Source organism: Hordeum vulgare, chromosome 2H (genome assembly GCF_904849725.1).
Source record: "Hordeum vulgare subsp. vulgare chromosome 2H, MorexV3_pseudomolecules_assembly, whole genome shotgun sequence".
In the NCBI taxonomy this organism is placed as follows: domain Eukaryota; kingdom Viridiplantae; phylum Streptophyta; class Magnoliopsida; order Poales; family Poaceae; genus Hordeum; species Hordeum vulgare.
Genome location: NC_058519.1, coordinates 8,751,767 through 8,772,292, shown reverse-complemented (window position 1 = coordinate 8,772,292; position 20,526 = coordinate 8,751,767). Strand labels below are relative to the sequence as shown.

Sequence of the window (20,526 nt, the reverse complement as noted above, 5' to 3'; positions counted from 1 at the left end):
GCCCTTCTCTTCTTTTGCTTATATAATTTGAAAACTGTCAGCGATCATGTAAACTATTTGGACCAAGTAGCAGCAGTGACTAAAACAAGAGTGAGACAATAAAAAAGAGATCCCTTTCTCATGTTATTCTCGATGCTATACTTTCCATCTCTGCCGATTATCCTGCTTTGATGTACACACTTATCACATATTGTGCAGTTTGCATTACTTACACACTGGTCCTTCTCTTTTTTTCTTATACATTTTGAGAACTGTCAGCAATCATATACTCCTACTCTTTAAATACATAACAACACTAACTAAGATAATAGTGAGGCACCAATTAAAAAAACCCTTCTCTCATGTATTAATGTATATTGGCAATCATTTACACATTCTATTTTAACTGCTAATAAATTAATGTTTTCCTAAATACTTTTTTTGTTCTTTGCATCGATATTATTCCATAATCTTTTTCTTACAAAAATCATCTGCTTTGCAATGTGTGTCATTCATACTTAATATTTGTTGTGAAATTCCCCAGGACCATAATGCAACCGAACAATGACTTCCACAAGAATGTGTTCATGGGTCACGCACATCAGCATACAAGACTGTGCAATGTGGCATTATCCGTTTATCATCGAACCACTTTCCCTAATCATCAGGCAAGCACCCGAAGCAATTATTATGGCCATACACGATAAATTTGACACACATGTAGATTCACTCATACACAGAATGAGTGACTGAAGAAAAAATGGTTATTTTTCTATTCCTGGCCATTTTATTTTTCTTAGTTTATTTGTTTCCCTCTGTTAGTTCCTAAAATTGTAATGGAAGACCTTGCGTTTTCATGTAGTATACGAATTGATCATGTTTCTTGCTTTATTTGTACACCACCTCGACAAACAAGCACAAAAGAATACAAGGGTTTGCAAGCAACTAGCTTAAACTCAAACCCACTACCACCCCTTTTCTCTTTGAAATAAACGATAATATAGATGTACGCATGGGCTTCTGCATGGGCGCGGCGTGCCGCCGCGCCTTCTGCCTGCTAGTATGTGTAAGTTTGGGAAATCACTACTGAAGCTCGGATGGGACCACTTTGAAACTCCCATTTATATAATGATGTAGATATATAGATATAGATATACGTATATTCATTCTCGGGTCCTCAATCTTAGTTAAGAATTCAGTCTCATCTTCTTCTTCGACCTAGTTTTTGGATCAAAAACCTATGACTATTGGTGGACTTGCTTCCTCGCTTTCTCTATCGGGTTCCTCTGTTCTCTCTATCGGGACTTTTTACAGATTAGTGGTCAACCCGCACTGCTCCGTTATAACGACTTGAATGTGGCCTCCTTCCTAAATATCTGATCATACAACCGGCACATGATTTTAGAGGATCTAGGTCAGAGATCAATTTGAACTGTAATCTTTCACAATGAAGCATGAAAGCGTTCATGGATCGTGATATATATTTTTTGGGATTGGCCAGTCCAATAAAGTCGAAGTGACCTAAAAGAATCTTTCTCATTCGCAAAGCTGAACAAAGTAGAGAAAAGGGGGTCATCCGATTGGCCAGACTGAGCATCAAGCCGACCAAGAAGTTAAAGCAAAGAAGGAGTGACTCTGCATGAGTCAACACTTACTACTCAGGTCTGGTATTTTTTCGATAAGGGACGCTTTATTACTTAAATATTTTAGCATTACATCCGGCCTTTGCATAACTAAGATGCACACAGTCAATAAGCAATCCATTCATAAAACAAAACCAAAAAAAGAGGCGTAATACACAGAAACATCTATAGTATGTATAATGCCTAAGTCGTAGGGGGGCATTCCTAAGATCATGCTGCCAGCCATGTTGGAGAAAAGTATCCCTCGCGGTAGCCTGCAATCGTGTACACACCTCCGTAAACAGGTCGCGATTCTCCACACATTGTAGAAACAACCATAAATGAAGCGTCCCGGTACATCTATAGATAACCTGCGTTAGAGAAGTACTTTTCCCGTTAAAAACCTTATCATTTCTACATAGCCAAAGCGACCAAATAACAACAAGCGCTCTCACCCTGAGAAGAGTTTTAAACTTGTGTTCAATCCCATGCAACCAGTTGCCAAATATATTAGCGAAACTACGAGGAGGATACAAGCCAGAAGCTATTTGGATGACTAACTATACAGAACGAGCCAATTTACATTGGAAGAACAAATGTTTTATTGTCTCATCATGTTGACAAAAAACACAGAGCGTACTTCCATGCCAATTCCTCTTAATAAGGTTATCTTTCGTAAGAATGACTCCGCGACGAAGATACCATGCAAAAAATTTATTCTTAAGAGGTATCTTCATCTTTGAGACTTCTTGTTATTATCAAGTGGCACATCGGATTGGAGCAGAGCTTTGTACATGGACTCCACTGAGAATTGTCCATTCCCGAGTAGGTTCCAACGAAATACATCGGACTCTTGTGACAACGTCACCGTGGGCAGCCGCTGGAGCAGCGTATTCCATGATTGAAGTCTGGGTCCAATTAAATTTCTTCTAAACATCACATTTGGTGGAAATGATCCCAAAACTGTGGCGATAGTATCACCCTTGTGACGTACAATATTGTACAGAGCTGGATATTGTTCCCGAAGTGAGGCATTACCAGCCACTTGTCCTCCCAGAATCTAATTTCGGAGCCATCCTTAATTGAGAAGGAGCCATAGAGGAAGAAATATTTCTTCGTAGCCATTAGGACCGCCAAAAAGTGAGAGTCACTAGGCTTCCAGTATACCTGGGATATCACCTTTGATCCCACATATTTTCTCTTTAGGAGGGTTTGCCATACACCATCTTCTGTCAATAACTTAAACAACCATTTGCCGAGGAGGGCCTTATTCTTAACCTCAAGGTCATGAATGCCCAGCCCGCCTTGGTCTTTGAGACGGAAAACCACACTCCATTTAGCCAGTATATATTTCTTTCTCTCGCTATCTCATTGTCAAAAGAATCTTGATCGGAAGTAATCCAATCTATGTAAAACTCCTTTCAGCAGCTGGAAGAAGGAAATCATATATAGTACCATATTGCTTAGTACTAAATTTATGAGTACCAATCTTCCGCCCAGAGATAGCAATTTTACTTTCCAACTGCTTAGTCTTTTTTGTAATCTCTCGTCAACGTGTTTCCATTCAGCATTTGTGAGTCTCCGATAATGTATCGCTATCCCCAAATACGTGATCGGAAACTGGCCCAAACCGCAGCCGAACAAGTCAGCATAGAGATGGGCCTCGTCTTGAGCCTCGCCGAAACAAAACAATTCACTTTTATGGAAGTTGATCTTGAGACCCGAGAGTTGCTCAAAAGCTGATAAAACTAACTTTAGATTTTTGCTTTCTCTAGGTCATGATCCATGAAGAGAATCGTATCGTCCGCATATTGAAGGATAGAGAGACCACCATCCACAAGATGATTCACTATCCCATAAATTTGGCCATCAGCCTTGGCACACTCAATCATGACAGCTAACATATGCGCCACTATATAGCATGGGCGATATTGAGTCACCCAGTCTTAATCCTTTTTTTGTTTGGAAATAGGGGCCCACGTCATCATTGACTTTAATGGCCACGCTACCTCCAAAAACGAAAATATGAATAATAGCGTGCCACTCTGCAAAAAAACCTTTCATTTTGAGAGTTTGCTGAAGAAAAGACCAGTTGACTTTGTCATAAGCCTTTTCAAAGTCGATTTTGAGTACCATCCCATTTAGCTTTTTCCTATGCAGTTCGTGGACTATTTCATGGAGGATAGCAACTTCGTCTAGGATGTTTCTTCCTTGCATAAAAGCAGTCTATGAAGGACGAACCACATGTTCAACAATCGAATTTAAAATGGGGAGAATTTCAATTCCCGGCCTCTGCACCAACTAGGGATGCATACAACCATATTAGTATGAGTACCAAGATAAACATGGTCCTCGTAATTTTTTTAAATGAGTATCAAGATATTTCTTGATGAGTAGTTCCACCACACATCAAACTTGATCCTCAATAAATGGGGGAAAACCCCTATGCATCACCTGTCAATTCTAGGAATTGAACTCGGGTCGTTAGGCTGCACAACCGCATGCCCAACCACAGAGCCAAGGCTCAGGTCTTGTATATCTGTCTCAAATTCAAATATATAAATGTTAATGTTATGATTTCGGTATTTTTGAAACTGGCACTAGTTTCATTGCATTCATAGTATCTGCAAGAGGTCAAAAAAACGGAAAAAACAGGAACTGGCACTGGGCACTGAGTTAATAGATTAGTCCCAAAAAAGATATAAAACAACATATAAATGCATACGAGACATCCAAAGTTGATACTAAAACAGAATGGAACACTCAAAAATTCTAGCTACGTTGGAGACGTATGAAGCATCCCCAAGCTTAACTCCTGCTCGTCCTCGAGTAGGGAAGTGATAAAGACCAAATTTTTGAGGTGGAATGCTACCTAGCATGTTTTGTTCTTTGTAACTCCTTCGTTGTGGCATGAATGTTCAGATCCATAAGATTCCAAACAATAGTTCAATGTTGACATGAAAACAATAATACTTCAAGCATGCTAGCAAAGTAATCATGAACTTTCGAAATAACAAGGCCAAAAGAAAGTTATCCCTACAAAATCATATAGTCTGGCTATGCTCTATCATCATTGAACAATGAATTTAAATCATGCACAACCTCGGTATTGACAAAGTAATTGTTTTCACACCTTTACTTTCTCAAACTTTTTCAACTCTCACGCAATACATGAGCGTGAGCCATGGTTATAACACTATAGGTGGAGTGGAGTATGGTGGAGGTTGTGAGGCAAAAAAGGAAGAAGATGGTCACATTGACTAGGCATATCAATGAGCTATGAAGATGCTCATCAATAGATGTCAATGTGAATGAGTAGGGATTGCCATGTAATGGATGCACTTGAGCTTATAAGTGTATGAAAGCTCACAAAGGAAACTAGTGGTTGTGCACCCAACTTGCTTGCTCATGAAGACCTAGGGCAATTGAGGAAGCCAATCATTGGAATATGCAAGCCAAGTTATATAATGAAAATTTTCCACTAGTATATGGAAGTGACAACATAGGAGGCTCTCTATCATGAAGATCATGGTGCTATTTGAAGCACAAGTGTGGAAAAAGGATAGTAGCAATTGTCCCTTCTCTCTTTTCTCTCATTTTTTGTGGGCTCTTTGGCCTCTTTTTTTTGGTGGGCATCTTTGGCCTCTTTTTTTGTAAATGGGCTTCGCTGGCCTCTTTTATTTCCTCACATGGGACAATGCTCTATTAATGATGATCATCACACTTACAACTTAAACTTAGAGCAATGATGACTCTATATGAAATGCCTCTGGTAGTGTACCGTGACAATGATCTAGCATAGCAATGACATCAAAATAGAAACATCATGCTAGCTATCTTACGATCATGCAATGGCAATATAGAAGTGGTGGCACATGTCATGAGACGGAACGGTGGTAGTTTCATGGCAATATATCTCGGAATGGCTATGAAAATGCCATGATAGGTAGGTATGGTGGCTGTTTTGAGGGAGGCTATATGGTGGGTTTATGCACCGGCGAAAGTTTCGCGGCACTAGAGAAAATAGTAATGGTGGAAGGTGAAAGTGCATCTAAACCATGGACTCACATTAGTCATGAAGAACTCATATACTTGTTGCAAAAGTTTTATTAGTAATCAAAACAAAGCATTCAACGCATACTCCTAGGGGAAGGGTTGGTAGGTATAAACCATCGTGCGATCCCGATCGCTACACAAAGGATGACAATCAATAAACTAATCATGCTCAAACTTCATCACATAGCGGTTCACCATACATTCATGCTACGGGAATCACTAACTTTATCACAAGTATGTCTAGATTCACAACACCCTACTAATCATACTCTAATATTACAATAAGCACATCTCAAAACTAATCATGAGGAATCAAACTTCTCCTACTAATCAATGCACTTAAATATGGAGGTTTTTATTGTATCCTCTTTGGATGCCTATCACATATAGGACTAATTTCATAGCACACGCCAATTACCAAGCTTCTTCAAGAGAGTACTCTCAAAAATATATAAGTGAAGATCGAGAGTTTCTATTTCTACAAAATATGCCACCGCTGTGCTTTAACAAGATATAAGTGAAGCACTAGAGCAAAAAATCATCTAGCTCAAAAGATATAAGTGAAGCTCAAAGAGTATTATAACAAATACACGATGAGTGCGTGTCTCTCTCAAAAAGAGGTGTGCAGCAACGATAATTGTGTCACAACTAAAAGCAAAAACTAATATAACACACGATGCTCCAAGCAAAACACATATCATGTGGTGAATAAAAATATAGCTCCAAGTAACATACCGATGGATTGAAGACAAAAGAGGGGATGCCTTCCCGGGGCATTCCCAAGCTTAGGCTTTTGGTGTCCTTGAATTTGGCTTGGGATGCCTTGGGCATCCCCAAGCTTAGGCTCTTACCACTCCTTGTTCCATTGTCCATAGGAAGATCACCCAAAACTTGAAAACTTCACAACACAAAACTTAAACAGAAACTCGTGATATCATTAGCACAAGGAAACGAACTACTAACTTGAAAGGTACTTAAGTGAACTTGAAATCCATTCATATTGGTGTTATACTACTGTATTCTAACTTTTCCATGGGTCGTACCCCCGATACTATCCATAGTTTCATCAAAACAAGCGATCAACACAATGAAAACAGAATCTGTCAAAAACAGAACAGTCTGTAGCAATCTGTATACTCCGTATACTTCTGTTACCTCAAAAAATCTGAAAAATTATGAACGTCTGGAGAATTTGCATATCAATCAGAAGCAAAAAGAAACAACTCAAAAGCTCTTCCATAATAAAAATGAAAATTAATTTCGTGAGCAGAAAGTTTCTCTCTTTTCCAGCGTGATCAAACAACTATCACCAAGACTAATCATAAAGGTTTCACTTGGCACAAACGCTAATTAAAACACAAAAAACACAATCATAACAGAATTATGAAAGTTTGGAAAACACAAAACATAAAGAAAAAAGCAAAAATAAATTGGGTTGCCTCCCAACAAGCGCTATTGTTTCTCGCCCTTAGCTAGGCACAAGGCAAAAAGAATCAAGTGTTGTCATCTTTCTTACTAGATGGTTCACCACCGCTCTTAGGAACGTAAACAAGCTTAGCAGCCTTTCCGTGGGCAGAAGTTGGAGTGCTTTGGACAGCGGCAAAAGCGGAACCCAAGTTAGTTATGACATCCTCTAGTTTGTTAATTCTAGCGGAATCATGATCTAGCTTTTCATTAACTATGGGTTCTTTCTCCTTAAAAAATTTCAAAGTCATTCCCACCTTGGACCCATATTGAGTGATTTGATTGTGGATCTTTTTATCCAGGTTTACAATGAGTTCAATCGTGGCAACTTTGTTCTCAATAACATCCAGCCTACGAATCACATCCTCCAAAGTTAAGATAGTTCCATTAACCATGAGTGGGGGTGAGCCTACCAAATTTATCAAAGCACTATAAGAATCGATAGTGTGGCTTCCCAAGAAATTTCCACCTACTATGGTGTCGAGAACATACCTATTCCAAGGGGAAACACCCACATAAAAATTGCGAAGCAAGACGGTAGTGGATTGCTTACGAGTGGCTCTAGACTGAGCGTTGCAAATTCTATAACAGGCATCCTTTAAATTTTCACCCTCATTTTGTTTAAAGTTAAGCACTTCGCACTCGGGAGTAACAATGGTGGAGCTAGCCATAAGGATGAGCTATCCCACACAAGCAAACAAAAGGCAAGCAAAAAAAGAAGGGCGAGAGAAAAAGGCAAATGGGTGAAGTGGGGGAGAGGAAAACGAGAGGCAACTGGCAAACAAAGTAAATTCAAGAGATGAGTTTGCGAGAGGTACTTGGTAGATGTGCTTCACTTGTAGACTCCCCGGCAACGACGCCAAAAATTGGCTAGTTGACGGGAGGTTTTCTTGTCTTGTCTTGCAACTCCCCGGCAACGGCGCCAGAAATTCTTCCTGCTACTTCCCAGTCACGTCACCAGAAATTGGCAAGTTGACTCGAGATTGCGTTGGTTTTGCCCTTGAAGAGGAAAGGGTGATGTAGCACAACAACCTCAAGTATTTCCCTCAGTTTGAGAACCAAGGTATCAATCCAGTAGGAGTTCCAAGATGAGACGCCAAGACACCTGCGCAAGAAACAACAAACTTGCACCCAACGCGACAAAGGGGTTGTCAATCCCTTCACGATTGTATGCAAAAGTGAGATCTGACAAAGAAAGTAAAATATATCTGAAAACAATGGATGGAAAATAGACCCGGGGGCCATAGTGTTCACTAGAGGCTTCTCTCATAAAAGCAAATATCACGGCGGGTAAACTAATTACTGTCGAGCAATTGATAGAATCGCGCAAAGTCATAAAGTTATCTAAGGCAATGATCATGCATATAGGCATCACGTCCAAGACTAGTAGACCGATACTGTCAGCATCTACTTCTTATTAGTCCACACACCGACTGCAATCCAGCATGCATCTAGTGTATTAAGTTCATGAAAACAGAGTAAAGCCTTAAGCAAGATGACATGATGTAGAGGGATAAACTCAAACCAATGATGAAAATCCCATATTTTTACCCTTGATGGCAACAACACGATATGTGCCTCGCTACCCCTTCTATCACTGGGTGAGGTCACCGCACGGTATGAACCCAAAACCAAGCACTTCTCCCATGGCAAGAATCATAGATCAAGTTGGCCAAACAAAACCGACAACTCGAAGAGAATTACAAGGATATTAAATCATGCATAAAATAGATCAGCAAAGACTCAAATAAATATCATAGATAATCTGATTTTGAATCCACAATTCATCGGATCTCGACAAACACACTTCAAAGAAGAGTTACATCGGATAGATCTCCATGAAGATCATGGAGAACTTTGTATTGAAGATCCAAGGTAGAGAAGAAGCCATCTAGCTACTAGCTATGGACCCAAAGGTCTGTGGTGAACTACTCACGCATCATCGGAGGGGCAATGGTGTTGATGAAGAAGCCCTCCAACTTCAGATCCCTCTCCGGCAGAGTACCGGAACGGCCTCCAGATGGGATCTCACGGAAGCACAGGCTTGCGGCGGCGAAAAAGTGACTGCGGCTCTCTTTTCTTCCATGGCACGATTTATCGGAATTTATAGGCGGAAGAAGTAGGGCAGTGGAGCCACGTGGGGCCCATGAGCCCTCACGGCGCGGCCAGGGGGGCCCGCATCCTGGAGGCTCGTGGAGTCCCACGCGCTCCGTTGCCTTGGTTCTCAAGTCTGGTATTCGTCTTCTGTTCGGAAAAAAAATCGTGGCGAAAGTTTTATTCCGTTTGGACCCCGTTTGATATTCCTATCTGTAAGAGGTAAAAAACACGGAAAAACAGGAACTGGCACTGGGCACTGAGTTAATAGATTAGTCCCAAAATAGATATAAAATAGCATATAAATGCATATGATACATCCAAAGTTGATACTAAAACAACATGGAACACTCAAAAATTATAGATACGTTGGAGACGTATCAGTTACCCCCCTATGTAATCGTTCCCGTGAGTTATATATTAAGAGGTGTCTTAGTTAAGGGCTTTGCTTCATGCCATGATTTTGAGAAAGAATAGTAAAAGAACAAAAGCATGAAAGATCATATGATGATCTTATGGGAAGTGTTAGCTTCACATATAAGAAGAATGTCGATTGAAACTTGTTGTGGGTAGGCAAACGTAGATCTTGGTCATTGTTGCAATAACATGAAGTAATAAAGAAAGAGAGGTTCACATATAAATATATCATCTTTGACACCATCCATGATTGTGAACACTCATTGAACTATTACATGCTAAGAAGTAGATGTTGGACAAGGAAGACAACATAATGATTTATGCCTGATTGGTTCTGAACAATGCTATATGACTAGAGATCACTTAACATGTGACGCTTGCTTCCACTTCATATTAGACAAAACTCCCGCACTAAGTAGAGATACTACTTGTGCATCCATGAACCTTAAACCCAGTTTTGCCTTGAGAGTCCACCATACCTACCTATGGATTGAATAAGATCCTTCAAGTAAGTTGTCATCGGTGCAAGCAATAAAAAAATTCCTCTCTAAATATGCATGCTCTATTAGTGTTTGGAAAATAAGCTTTGTACGAACCTGTGATGAAGAAGACATAAAAGCGACAGACTGCATAATAAAGTTCTTTATCACAAGGGGCAATACAAAGTGACGTTCCTTCACACTAAGAGATCACGCATCCAAACCTCAAAAAGCGCATGACAACCTCTGCTTCCTTCTGTGAAGGGCCTTTCTTGTACCTTTACTTTTGATCTTTAAAAGAGTCATGGTGATCAACACCAATTCCCTTTTGCCGTTATCTTGGCAAGCGTCATGTGTTAGGGAAATATCTATATTCATATTTCAGCTTGGAAACAGGCACTCATGAATTATTATTATTGACATTACCCTTGAGGTAAATAGTTGGGAGGCAAAACTATAAGCCCCTATCTTTCTCTGTGTCCAACTGAAACTTTGATACCATGAGTATAATGTGAGTTTTAGCAATTGTGGAAGACTAAAAGATGATTGAGTATGTGGGTTTGCCTTATAAGCTCTTATTTGACTCTTTCTCATGTTATGATAAATTGCAATTACTTCGATGACTAAAGACTATTGGTTGTTGATTCTCAATAAGGTTCTTGATCCATGCTTTATATTGTGAAAGAATTATCACTTTAGCATAAGAGATTATATGACTTTATTGCTCTTCTAATTGTGATCATGATGCCTGCATGACCGTATTCTATTTTCTCAACGCCTCTATCTCTAAACATGTGGGCATATTTATTGATCTCGTCTTTCGCTTGAGGACAAGCGAGGTCTAAGCTTGGGGGAGTTGATACGTCCATTTTGCACCATGCTTTCATGTTGATATTTATCGCACTTTGGACTGTTATTATACTTTTTGGTACAATACTTATGCCTTTTCTCCCTTATTTTGCAAGGTTTACATGAAGAGGGAGAATACCGGCACCGGAGATTCTAGACTGAAATAGGAGCAAGTCTGGGACACCTATTCTGCGCAACTCCAAAAGCCGTGAAAATCAACGGATATTTATTTTGGAATATATAAAAAATACTGGGCGGAAGAAATACCCGAGGCGCGCCAGCAGGAGGCCACAAGCCTGCATGGCGCGGCCCCCCTGGTCGCGCCGTGGTGGCTCGTGGGCCCCCTGCTAGCCCTCCGACGCCCATCTTCCGCTATATGAAGGGTTTCGTTCCAGAAAAAGTCGATACGGAGCTTTCGGGAAGAAACGCCACCGCCACGAGGGGGAACTTGAGTAGAACCAATCTAGGGCTCCGACGGGGCTGTCCTGCCGGGGAAATTTCCCTCCCGGAAGGGGGAATCGTCACCATCGTCATCACCAACACCCCTCTCGTTGGAGGGGACTCATCTCCAGCAACATCATCATCAGCACCGTCTCATCTCCAAACCCTAGTTCATCTCTTGTATCCAATCTCCGTCTCACAACTCCGATTGGTACTTGTATGGTTGCTAGTAGTGTTAATTACTCCTTGTAGTTGATGCTAGTTGGATTACTTGGTGGAAGATTATATGTTCGGATCCTTGATGATATTTATTACCTCTCTGATTATGATCATATTTATGCTTTGTGAGTAGTTACTTTTGTTCCTCAGGACATGGGGTAAGTCTTGCTAGAAATAGTCATGTGAATTTGGTATTCGTTCGGTATTTTGATATGATGTGTGTTGTCTTTCCTCTAGTGGTGTTATGTGAACGTCGACTACATAACACTTCACCATTATTTGGGCCTAGAGGAAGTCATTGGGAAGTAATAAGTTGATGATGGGTTGCTAGAGTGACAGAAGCTTAAACCCTAGTTTATGCATTGCTTTGCAAAGGGCTGATTTGGATCCATTAGTTTAATGCTATGGTTAGACTTTGTCTTAATACTTCTTTCGTAGTTGCGGATGCTTGCGCGAGGGGTTAATCATAAGTGGGAGGTTTGTCCAAGTAAGGGCAGCACCCAAGCACCGGTCCACCCACATATCAAACTATCAAAGTAACGAACGCGAATCATATGAACGTGATGAAAACTAGCTAGACAAAAATTCCCATGTGTCCTCGGGAGCGCTTTGCTTTATATTTGAGTTTGTTCAGGCTTATCCCTTGCTGCAAAAGGGATTGGGCCATCTTGCTGCACCATTATTACTTTTGTTACTTGCTACTGGTTACGAATTATCTTGTCACACAACTATCTGATACCGACAATTTCAGTGCTTGCAGAGAATACCTTGCTGAAAACCACTTGTCATATCCTTCTGCTCCTCGTTGGGTTCGACACTCTTAGTTATCGAAAGGACTATGATAGATCCCCTCTACTTGTGGGTCATCAATAATCTAGTAAGCAAAACTCACTAGCAATTAGTTCAACATAGTTGGACCTCTTGAAAAGATTAGGAAGCGGATGAGGATCCATGTCACTAGATTTTTAGCAAGCGAAGATGCAAGCATATTGAAGGCACATAGCACACAAGCAAAGGAAAGGCAAACGAAAAAGGTAAATAGGTGAAGTGGGGGAGAGGAAAACGAGAGGCAACTGGCAAACAAAGTAAATGCAAGAGATGAGTTTGCGAGAGGTACTTAGTGGATGTGCTTATCTTGAACACTCCCCGGTAATGGCGACAGAAATTAGCAAGTTGACGGGAGGTGTTCATGTCTTGTCTTGCAGCTCCCAGGCAATGGTGCCAGAAATCCTTCTTGCTACTTCCCAGTAACGTCACCAGAACTTGGCACGTTGACTCGAGATTGCGTTGGTTTTGCCCTTGAAGAGGAAAGGGTGATGCAGCACAGTAGCAGTAAATATTTCCCTCAGTTTGAGAACCAAGGTATCAATCCAGTAGGAGCGTCAAGATGAGGTGCCAAGACACCTAAGCAAGAAACAACAAACTTGCACCCAACGCGACAAAGGGGTTGTCAATCCCTTCATTATTGTTTGCAAAAGTGAGATCTGACAGAGAAAGTAAAATAGAGCTAAAAGTAATAGATTGAAAATAGACCCGGGGGCCATAGTGTTCACTAGAGGCTTCTCTCATAAAAGCAAGTATCACGGTGGGTGAACAAATTACTGTCGAGCAATTGATAGAATCGCGCAAAGTCATAAAGTTATCTAAGGCAATGATCATGCATATAGGCATCACGTCCGACACAAGTAGACCGATACTGTCAGCATCTACTTCTTATTCCTCCAAACATCGACCGCTATCCAGCATGCATCTAGTGTATTGAGTTCATAACAAATAGAGTAAAGCATTAAGCAAGATGACATGATGTAGAAGGATAAACTCAAGCATATGATGAAAACCCCATCTTTTTACCCTTGATGGCAACAACTCGATACGTGCCTCGCTACCCCTTCTGTCACTGGGTGAGGTCACCGCACGGTATGAACCCAAAACCAAGCACTTCTCCCATTGCAAGAATTATAGATCAAGTTGGCCAAACGAAACCAATAACTCGAAGAGAATTACAAGGATATGAAATCATGCATATAAGAAATCAGCAAAGACTCAAATAATAATCATAGATAATCTAATCATGAATCCACAATTCATCGGATCTCGACAAACACATCGCAAAAGAAGAGTTACATCGGATATGTCTCCATGAAGATCATGGAGAACTTTGTATTGAAGATCCAAGAGAGAGAAGAAGCCATCTAGCTACTACCTATGGACCCGAAGGTCTGTGGTGAACTACTAACGCATCATCGGAGGGGCAATGGTGTTGATGAAGAAGCCCTCCGTGTCCGGAGCCCTCTCCGGTTAGGGCATGTTGGAATTATGCCTTAGAGGCAATAATAAATATAGTTATTATTATAATTCCTGTATCAAGATAATCGTTTATTATCCATGCTATAATTGTATTGAATGAAGACTCATTTACATGTGTGGATACATAGACAAAACACCGTCCCTAGCAAGCCTCTAGTTGGCTAGCCAGTTGATCAAAGATAGTCAGTGTATTCTGATTATGAACAAAGTGTTGTTGCTTGATAACTGGATCACGTCATTAGGAGAATCACGTGATGGACTAGACCCAAACTAATAGAAGTAGCATGTTGATCGTGTCATTTTGTTGCTACTGTTTTCTGCGTGTCAAGTATTTATTCCTATGACCATGAGATCATATAACTTACTGACACCGGAGGAATGCTTTGTGTGTATCAAACGTCAGAAGGTAACTGGGTGGCTATAAAGATGCTCTAAAGGTATCTCCGAAGGTGTTCGTTGAGTTAGTATGGATCAAGACTGGGATTTGTCACTCCGTGTGACGAAGAGGTATCTCGGGGCCCACTCGGTAATACAACATCATACACAAGCCTTGCAATCAATGTGACTTAGTGTAAGTTGCGGGATCTTGTATTACGGAACGAGTAAAGAGACTTGCCGGTAAACGAGATTGAAATAGGTATGCGGATACTGACGATCGAATATCGGGCAAGTAACATACCGAAGGACAAATGGAATGACATACGGGATTATATGAATCCTTGGCACTGAGGTTCAAACGATAAGATCTTCGTAGAATATGTAGGATCCAATATGGGCATCCAGGTCCCGCTATTGGATATTGACCGAGGAGTCCCTCGGGTCATGTCTACATAGTTCTCGAACCCGCAGGGTCTGCACATTTAAGGTTCGACGTTGTTTTATGCGTATTTGAGTTATATGGTTGGTTACCGAATGTTGTTCGGAGTCCCGGATGAGATCACGGACGTCACGAGGGTTTCCGGAATGGTCCGGAAGCAAAGATTGATATATAGGATGACCTCATTTGATTACCGGAAGGTTTTCGGAGTTACCGGGAATGACGAATGGGTTCCGGGAGTTCACCGGGGGGGGGGGGGGCAACCCACCCCGGGGAAGCCCATAGGCCAATAGGGTGGCGCACCAGCCCTTAGTGGGCTGGTGGGGCAGCCCAAAAGGGCCCTATGCGCCTAGGAAAGAAAATCAAAGAGAAAAGAAAACAAAAGGAGGAGGTGGGAAGGGAAGGAAGGACTCCCACCCACCAAACCAAGTCCAACTCGGTTTGGGGGGGGGGAGCCTTCCCCCTTGGACTCGGCCGACCCTCTTGGGGCTCCTTGAGCCCCAAGGCAAGGTCCCCTCCCTCCCACCTATATATACGGAGGTTTTAGGGCTGATTTGAGACGACTTTTCCACGGCAGCCCAACCACATACCTCCACGGTTTTTCCTCTAGATCGCGTTTCTGCGGAGCTCGGGCGGAGCCCTGCTGAGACAAGGTCATCACCAACCTCCGGAGCGCCGTCACGCTGCCGGAGAACTATTCTACCTCTCCGTCTCTCTTGCTGGATCAAGAAGGCCGAGATTATCGTCGAGCTGTACGTGTGCTGAACGCGGAGGTGCCGTCCGTTCGGTACTAGATCGTGGGACTGATCGCGGGATTGTTCGCGGGGCGGATCGAGGGACGTGAGGATGTTCCACTACATCAACCGCGTTCACTAACGCGTCTGCTGTACGGTCTACAAGGGTACGTAGATCATTCATCCCCTCTCGTAGATGGACATCACCATGATAGGTCTTCGTGCGCGTAGGAAAATTTTTGTTTCCCATGCGACGTTCCCCAACAGTGGCATCATGAGCTAGGTTCATGCGTAGATGTCTTCTCGAGTAGAACACAAAAGTTTTTGTGGGCGGTGATGTGCGTTTTGCTGCCCTCCTTAGTCTTTTCTTGATTCCGCGGTATTGTTGGATTGAAGCGGCTTGGACCGACATTACTCGTACGCTTACGAGAGACTGGTTTCATCGCTACGAGTAACCCCGTTGCTCAAAGATGACTGGCAAGTGTCGGTTTCTCCAACTTTAGTATGATTGTGATTGTCTAACTTGTTGTAACCCCGTTGTCTAACTTGTTTTTGCAGGGTATGATTGTGATGTGATATGGCCAATGATGTGATGTGATATATTGGATGTATGAGATGATCATGTTGTAATAGAAATATCGACTTGCACGTCGATGGTACGGCAACCGGCAGGAGCCATAGGGTTGTCTTTATACTAACGTTTGTGCTTGCAGATGCGTTTACTATTTTGCTAGGATGTAGCTTTAGTAGTAATAGCATGAGTAGCACGACAACCCCGATGGCAACACGTTGATAGAGATCATGGTGTGGCGCTGGTGACAAGAAGATCGTGCCGGTGCTTTGGTGATGGAGATCAAGAAGCACGTGATGATGGCCATATCATGTCACTTATGAATTGCATGTGATGTTAATCCTTTTATGCACCTTATTTTGCTTAGAACGACGGTAGCATTATGAGGTGATCTCTCACTAAAATTTCAAGACGAAATTGTGTTCTCCCCGACTGTGCACCGTTGCTACAGTTCGTCGTTTCGAGACACCACGTGATGATCGGGTGTGATAGACTCAACGTTCACATACAACGGGTGCAAAACAGTTGCGCACGCGGAACACTCGGGTTAAGCTTGACGAGCCTAGCATGTGCAGACATGGCCTCGGAACACATGAGACCGAAAGGTCGATCATGAATCATATAGATGATATGATTAGCATAGAGATGCTTACCACCGAAACTATTCTCGACTCACGTGATGATCGGACTTGAGCTAGTGTAAGTGGATCATGAACCACTCAAATGACTAGAGAGATGTACTTTTTGAGTGGGAGTTTAGCAAATAATTTGATTAAGTTAAACTCTAATTATCTTGAACATAGTCTAAGTCCACTTTGAATATATTTGTGTTGTAGATCATGGCTCACGCGACAGTCACCCTGAATTTTAATACGTTCCTAGAGAAAGCTAAGTTGAAAGATGATGGAAGCAACTTTGTAGACTGGGCTCGTAATCTTAAGCTAATCTTACAAGCTGGGAAGAAGGATTATGTCCTTAATGCTGCGCTAGGAGATGAACCACCCGCTACGGCTGATCAGGATGTTAAGAATGCTTGGTTAGCACGTAAGGAGGACTACTCAGTAGTTCAATGTGCAGTATTGTATGGCTTAGAACCGGGACTTCAACGTCGCTTTGAGCGTCATGGAGCATTTGAGATGTTCCAGGAGTTGAAGTTTATCTTTCAGAATAACGCCCGGATCGAGAGGTATGAGACCTCCGATAAATTCTATGCTTGCAAGATGGAGGAGAACTCGTCTGTCAATGAACATGTGCTCAAAATGTGTGGGTACTCAAACCGTCTAGCTGAGCTGGGGATTGAACTCCCGCAAGAGGCTATCACTGACAGAATCCTTCAATCACTGCCGCCAAGCTATAAAGGCTTTGTGTTGAACTACAACATGCAAGGAATTATGCCCTAGAGGCAATAATAGATATAGTTATTATTATAATTCCTGTATCAAGATAATCGTTTATTATCCATGCTATAATTGTATTGAATGAAGACTCATTTACATGTGTGGATACATAGACAAAACACCGTCCCTAGCAAGCCTCTAGTTGGCTAGCCAGTTGATCAAAGATAGTCAGTGTCTTCTGATTATGAACAAAGTGTTGTTGCTTGATAACTGGATCACGTCATTAGGAGAATCACGTAATGGACTAGACCCAAACTAATAGACATAGCATGTTGATCGTGTCATTTTGTTGCTACTGTTTTCTGCGTGTCAAGTATTTATTCACAAATTCTTTGTTGGCCAGATCTGTTTCTGAAACAAACAGAATGCGGTTTATGTGATGGGCAGATTGTAGTTCGCTCGACGACAAAGATTCTCTTGTTCAGTTCGTGCCGATAAAATGATGGATTTTCTTAGAACATTTCCATAGTTATGTTTATGTAATGTTGCTTGTATATTTGGGTCACATTCTCAGCATGCATAGAGATTTCAGTAAGATGTGGCTGGGCGTTATGGCCTTATTTTCTCCCAAAATACGATAAGTTTGATTACCCGCCAACAAAAAATTCAATAAGTTTGATGCTTCTCAAAAATACCCAATTAGGAGTATAGGACTTGTTTGGACTCAGTAGCCAAGAAAATCATGATGAAAACAGTTTTTTTTTTCATGAACCTAATGTTTCATCTTGAATTTGCTTTACTTCTGGTTTGGTCTTCAGAATAACTCGTTGCCATTCAATAAGTACGCCTATCTCACTACGCACAATTCATTCGCGATTGTTGGGGAACCATCGCACACCGGAATTCCACGCATCTCCTTCGACAACCAGGAGGATACAGTCACCGATCAGTTAAATGTAGCTTCTGCGTCATCTTATAAGACTGTTCTGTTGTTCTACATGTCCTATCTTATGAACATCAATTCTCATCACAACTGCATCGCTCTACAGAATGGTGTTCGCGCGCTAATGCTCGACACATATGACTTCAAAGGGGGTGTATGGTTGTGCCATTCCAGTGGAGGCAAATGCAACGATTTTACTGCATTTGTGAGTACATAGTGAATGTGCCTTCCTCTGACCATGTCCAGGGAGTTTCAGAATACAGCCTATAAATATTATTACTTGATTGTAGGAACCGGCACTGGACACATTCAAGGAAATTAGGCGTTTCTTTCTGCCAACCCATCTGAAATCGTTACGTTGATCCTGGAAGACTATGTTCGTGCGCCAAATGGCTTGACAAACGTGTTCAAGGCCTCTGGTCTACAGAAGTACTGGTTTCCCGTGTCGAAAATGCCAAAGAATGGTCATGAGTGGCCTCTTGTCAGCGATATGGTCAGAAGCAACCAGCGCCTCCTTGTGTTCACCTCTGCCAGATCGAAGCAAGTCGCAGAAGGAATAGCATACCAGTAGAATTTCATGGTTGAGAACAATTGTGAGACACTTCCTCCATACGAAACATTCTGCTGCAGTTCCTAATTATGTTAACTACTGTTGCTATGAAACTGATTGATTTCACTGTGTTGAAGATGGCGACGATGGAATGGATGCTGGAAAATGCTCGAACCGTGCGGAGTTGGCGCCGCTCAACGACAAGACCAAGTCACTAGTCCTCATGAATTACTTCCCATCTGTCCCAATGAAGCTGACTGCATGTTTGCAGCACTCGAGGGGCCTCGCTGACATGGCTAACACATGCTACGGTGCAGCCGGAAACCGATGGGCAAATTTCATCGCAGTTGATTACTACAAGGTACTGAACACAGGAATCAATATATATTTATATGTATACTATATACATAAAACTAAGGAGAAATTCCATCACAGTTTTCTGTTCGAGTACAACAAAGCTATGTTGTTACTCAAAATCATTGATGTTTGTGCATGTTTCTGGAATGAACTACATTCAGAGAAGTGAGGGAGGGGGCGCGTTCCAAGCCACCGATCTGCTCAACGGCATGCTCCTGTGTGGATGCCAGGACGTCAGGGCTTGCCAGGTGAGCGTGCAAGCAAGATATAATTTCTTCCTCCTTTGTTGTGCATCTATGTCTCTTGATATCTTTGTTGTGTGAATCATGACATGGGTTCACCTTTCTTTCATCGTGTGGCCTTTTGTAGGGAGGATCTAGTGTAGTATGCTCTGCCTGAATCCGGGAGAGCTTAGGACATGTAGCAACTGCACATACATAGAACAAGGTATGGTGCCTGGACAGGACTTTTACTTTCTGGCAAACAAATAAAAAGTTGGGTTTCTTCTCATGTTTACTTTTACAGAACAAGGTATGACTTTTACTCTCTGGCAAACAAATAAAAAGTTAGAATTCTTCTCATGTTTTATTTTCAGGGGAGCTTCTTAGGGTTTTCGGGTCCTTACTTTTTCTGGCTGACTTGAACCCTTATAAAACTGCTGCAGCGGAGAACTTTTTTGGCTGACTTGAACCCTTATAAAACTGCTGCAGCGGAGAACCGGAGATGCATGGTGTGATGAGTTAGTCTTAGAGGGTGTTTGGTTAGGCTGTGGGCTGTGGAGAAGCTGCTGTGAGCTGTGGGCTGTGAAAAAGCTGCTGTGTCAGGAAAGCTGCTGTGAGCAGTGTTGTCGTTTGGTAAACTGGCTGTCTGAACTGTGGTTTTCGAGTAAATGTCTGGAATATCCCTGAGATGCTGAGACGGTGTATATGTACTGATATTATGGTAATAATCTATTTTTTGACATGTTTCACTAATTTTTAGTTGATGCATGTATTTTGGAGGTAATTAAAATGTGATAATTGCTAACATTGTTCATATATAACATTAGTTGTTCATACATCATCATGGACATTGTTCATATATCATTGTCCACATATTTATACCAAAATATACTTCCTATTTCCTACATCTACACCAAAAGACATTACTTGTTCATACATCATCAGTCAAATATCTTTGTCACGTAACTTGGTGTCCCGAATATCGAACTCTTTGTCACGTAACTTGGTGTCCCGAATATAATTATGAAGTGCCATACAAGCAACAATAATCTTCTTTTGTCATCTAGGC

General features: G+C 41.7%; 1 pseudogene; it reads left to right on the top strand.

Moving 5' to 3' along the window:
* Positions 1-991: 991 nt before the first annotated feature.
* LOC123424843 lies at positions 992-20,144 on the top strand (annotated as a pseudogene).
* The last annotated feature ends 382 nt before the right edge of the window (positions 20,145-20,526 follow it).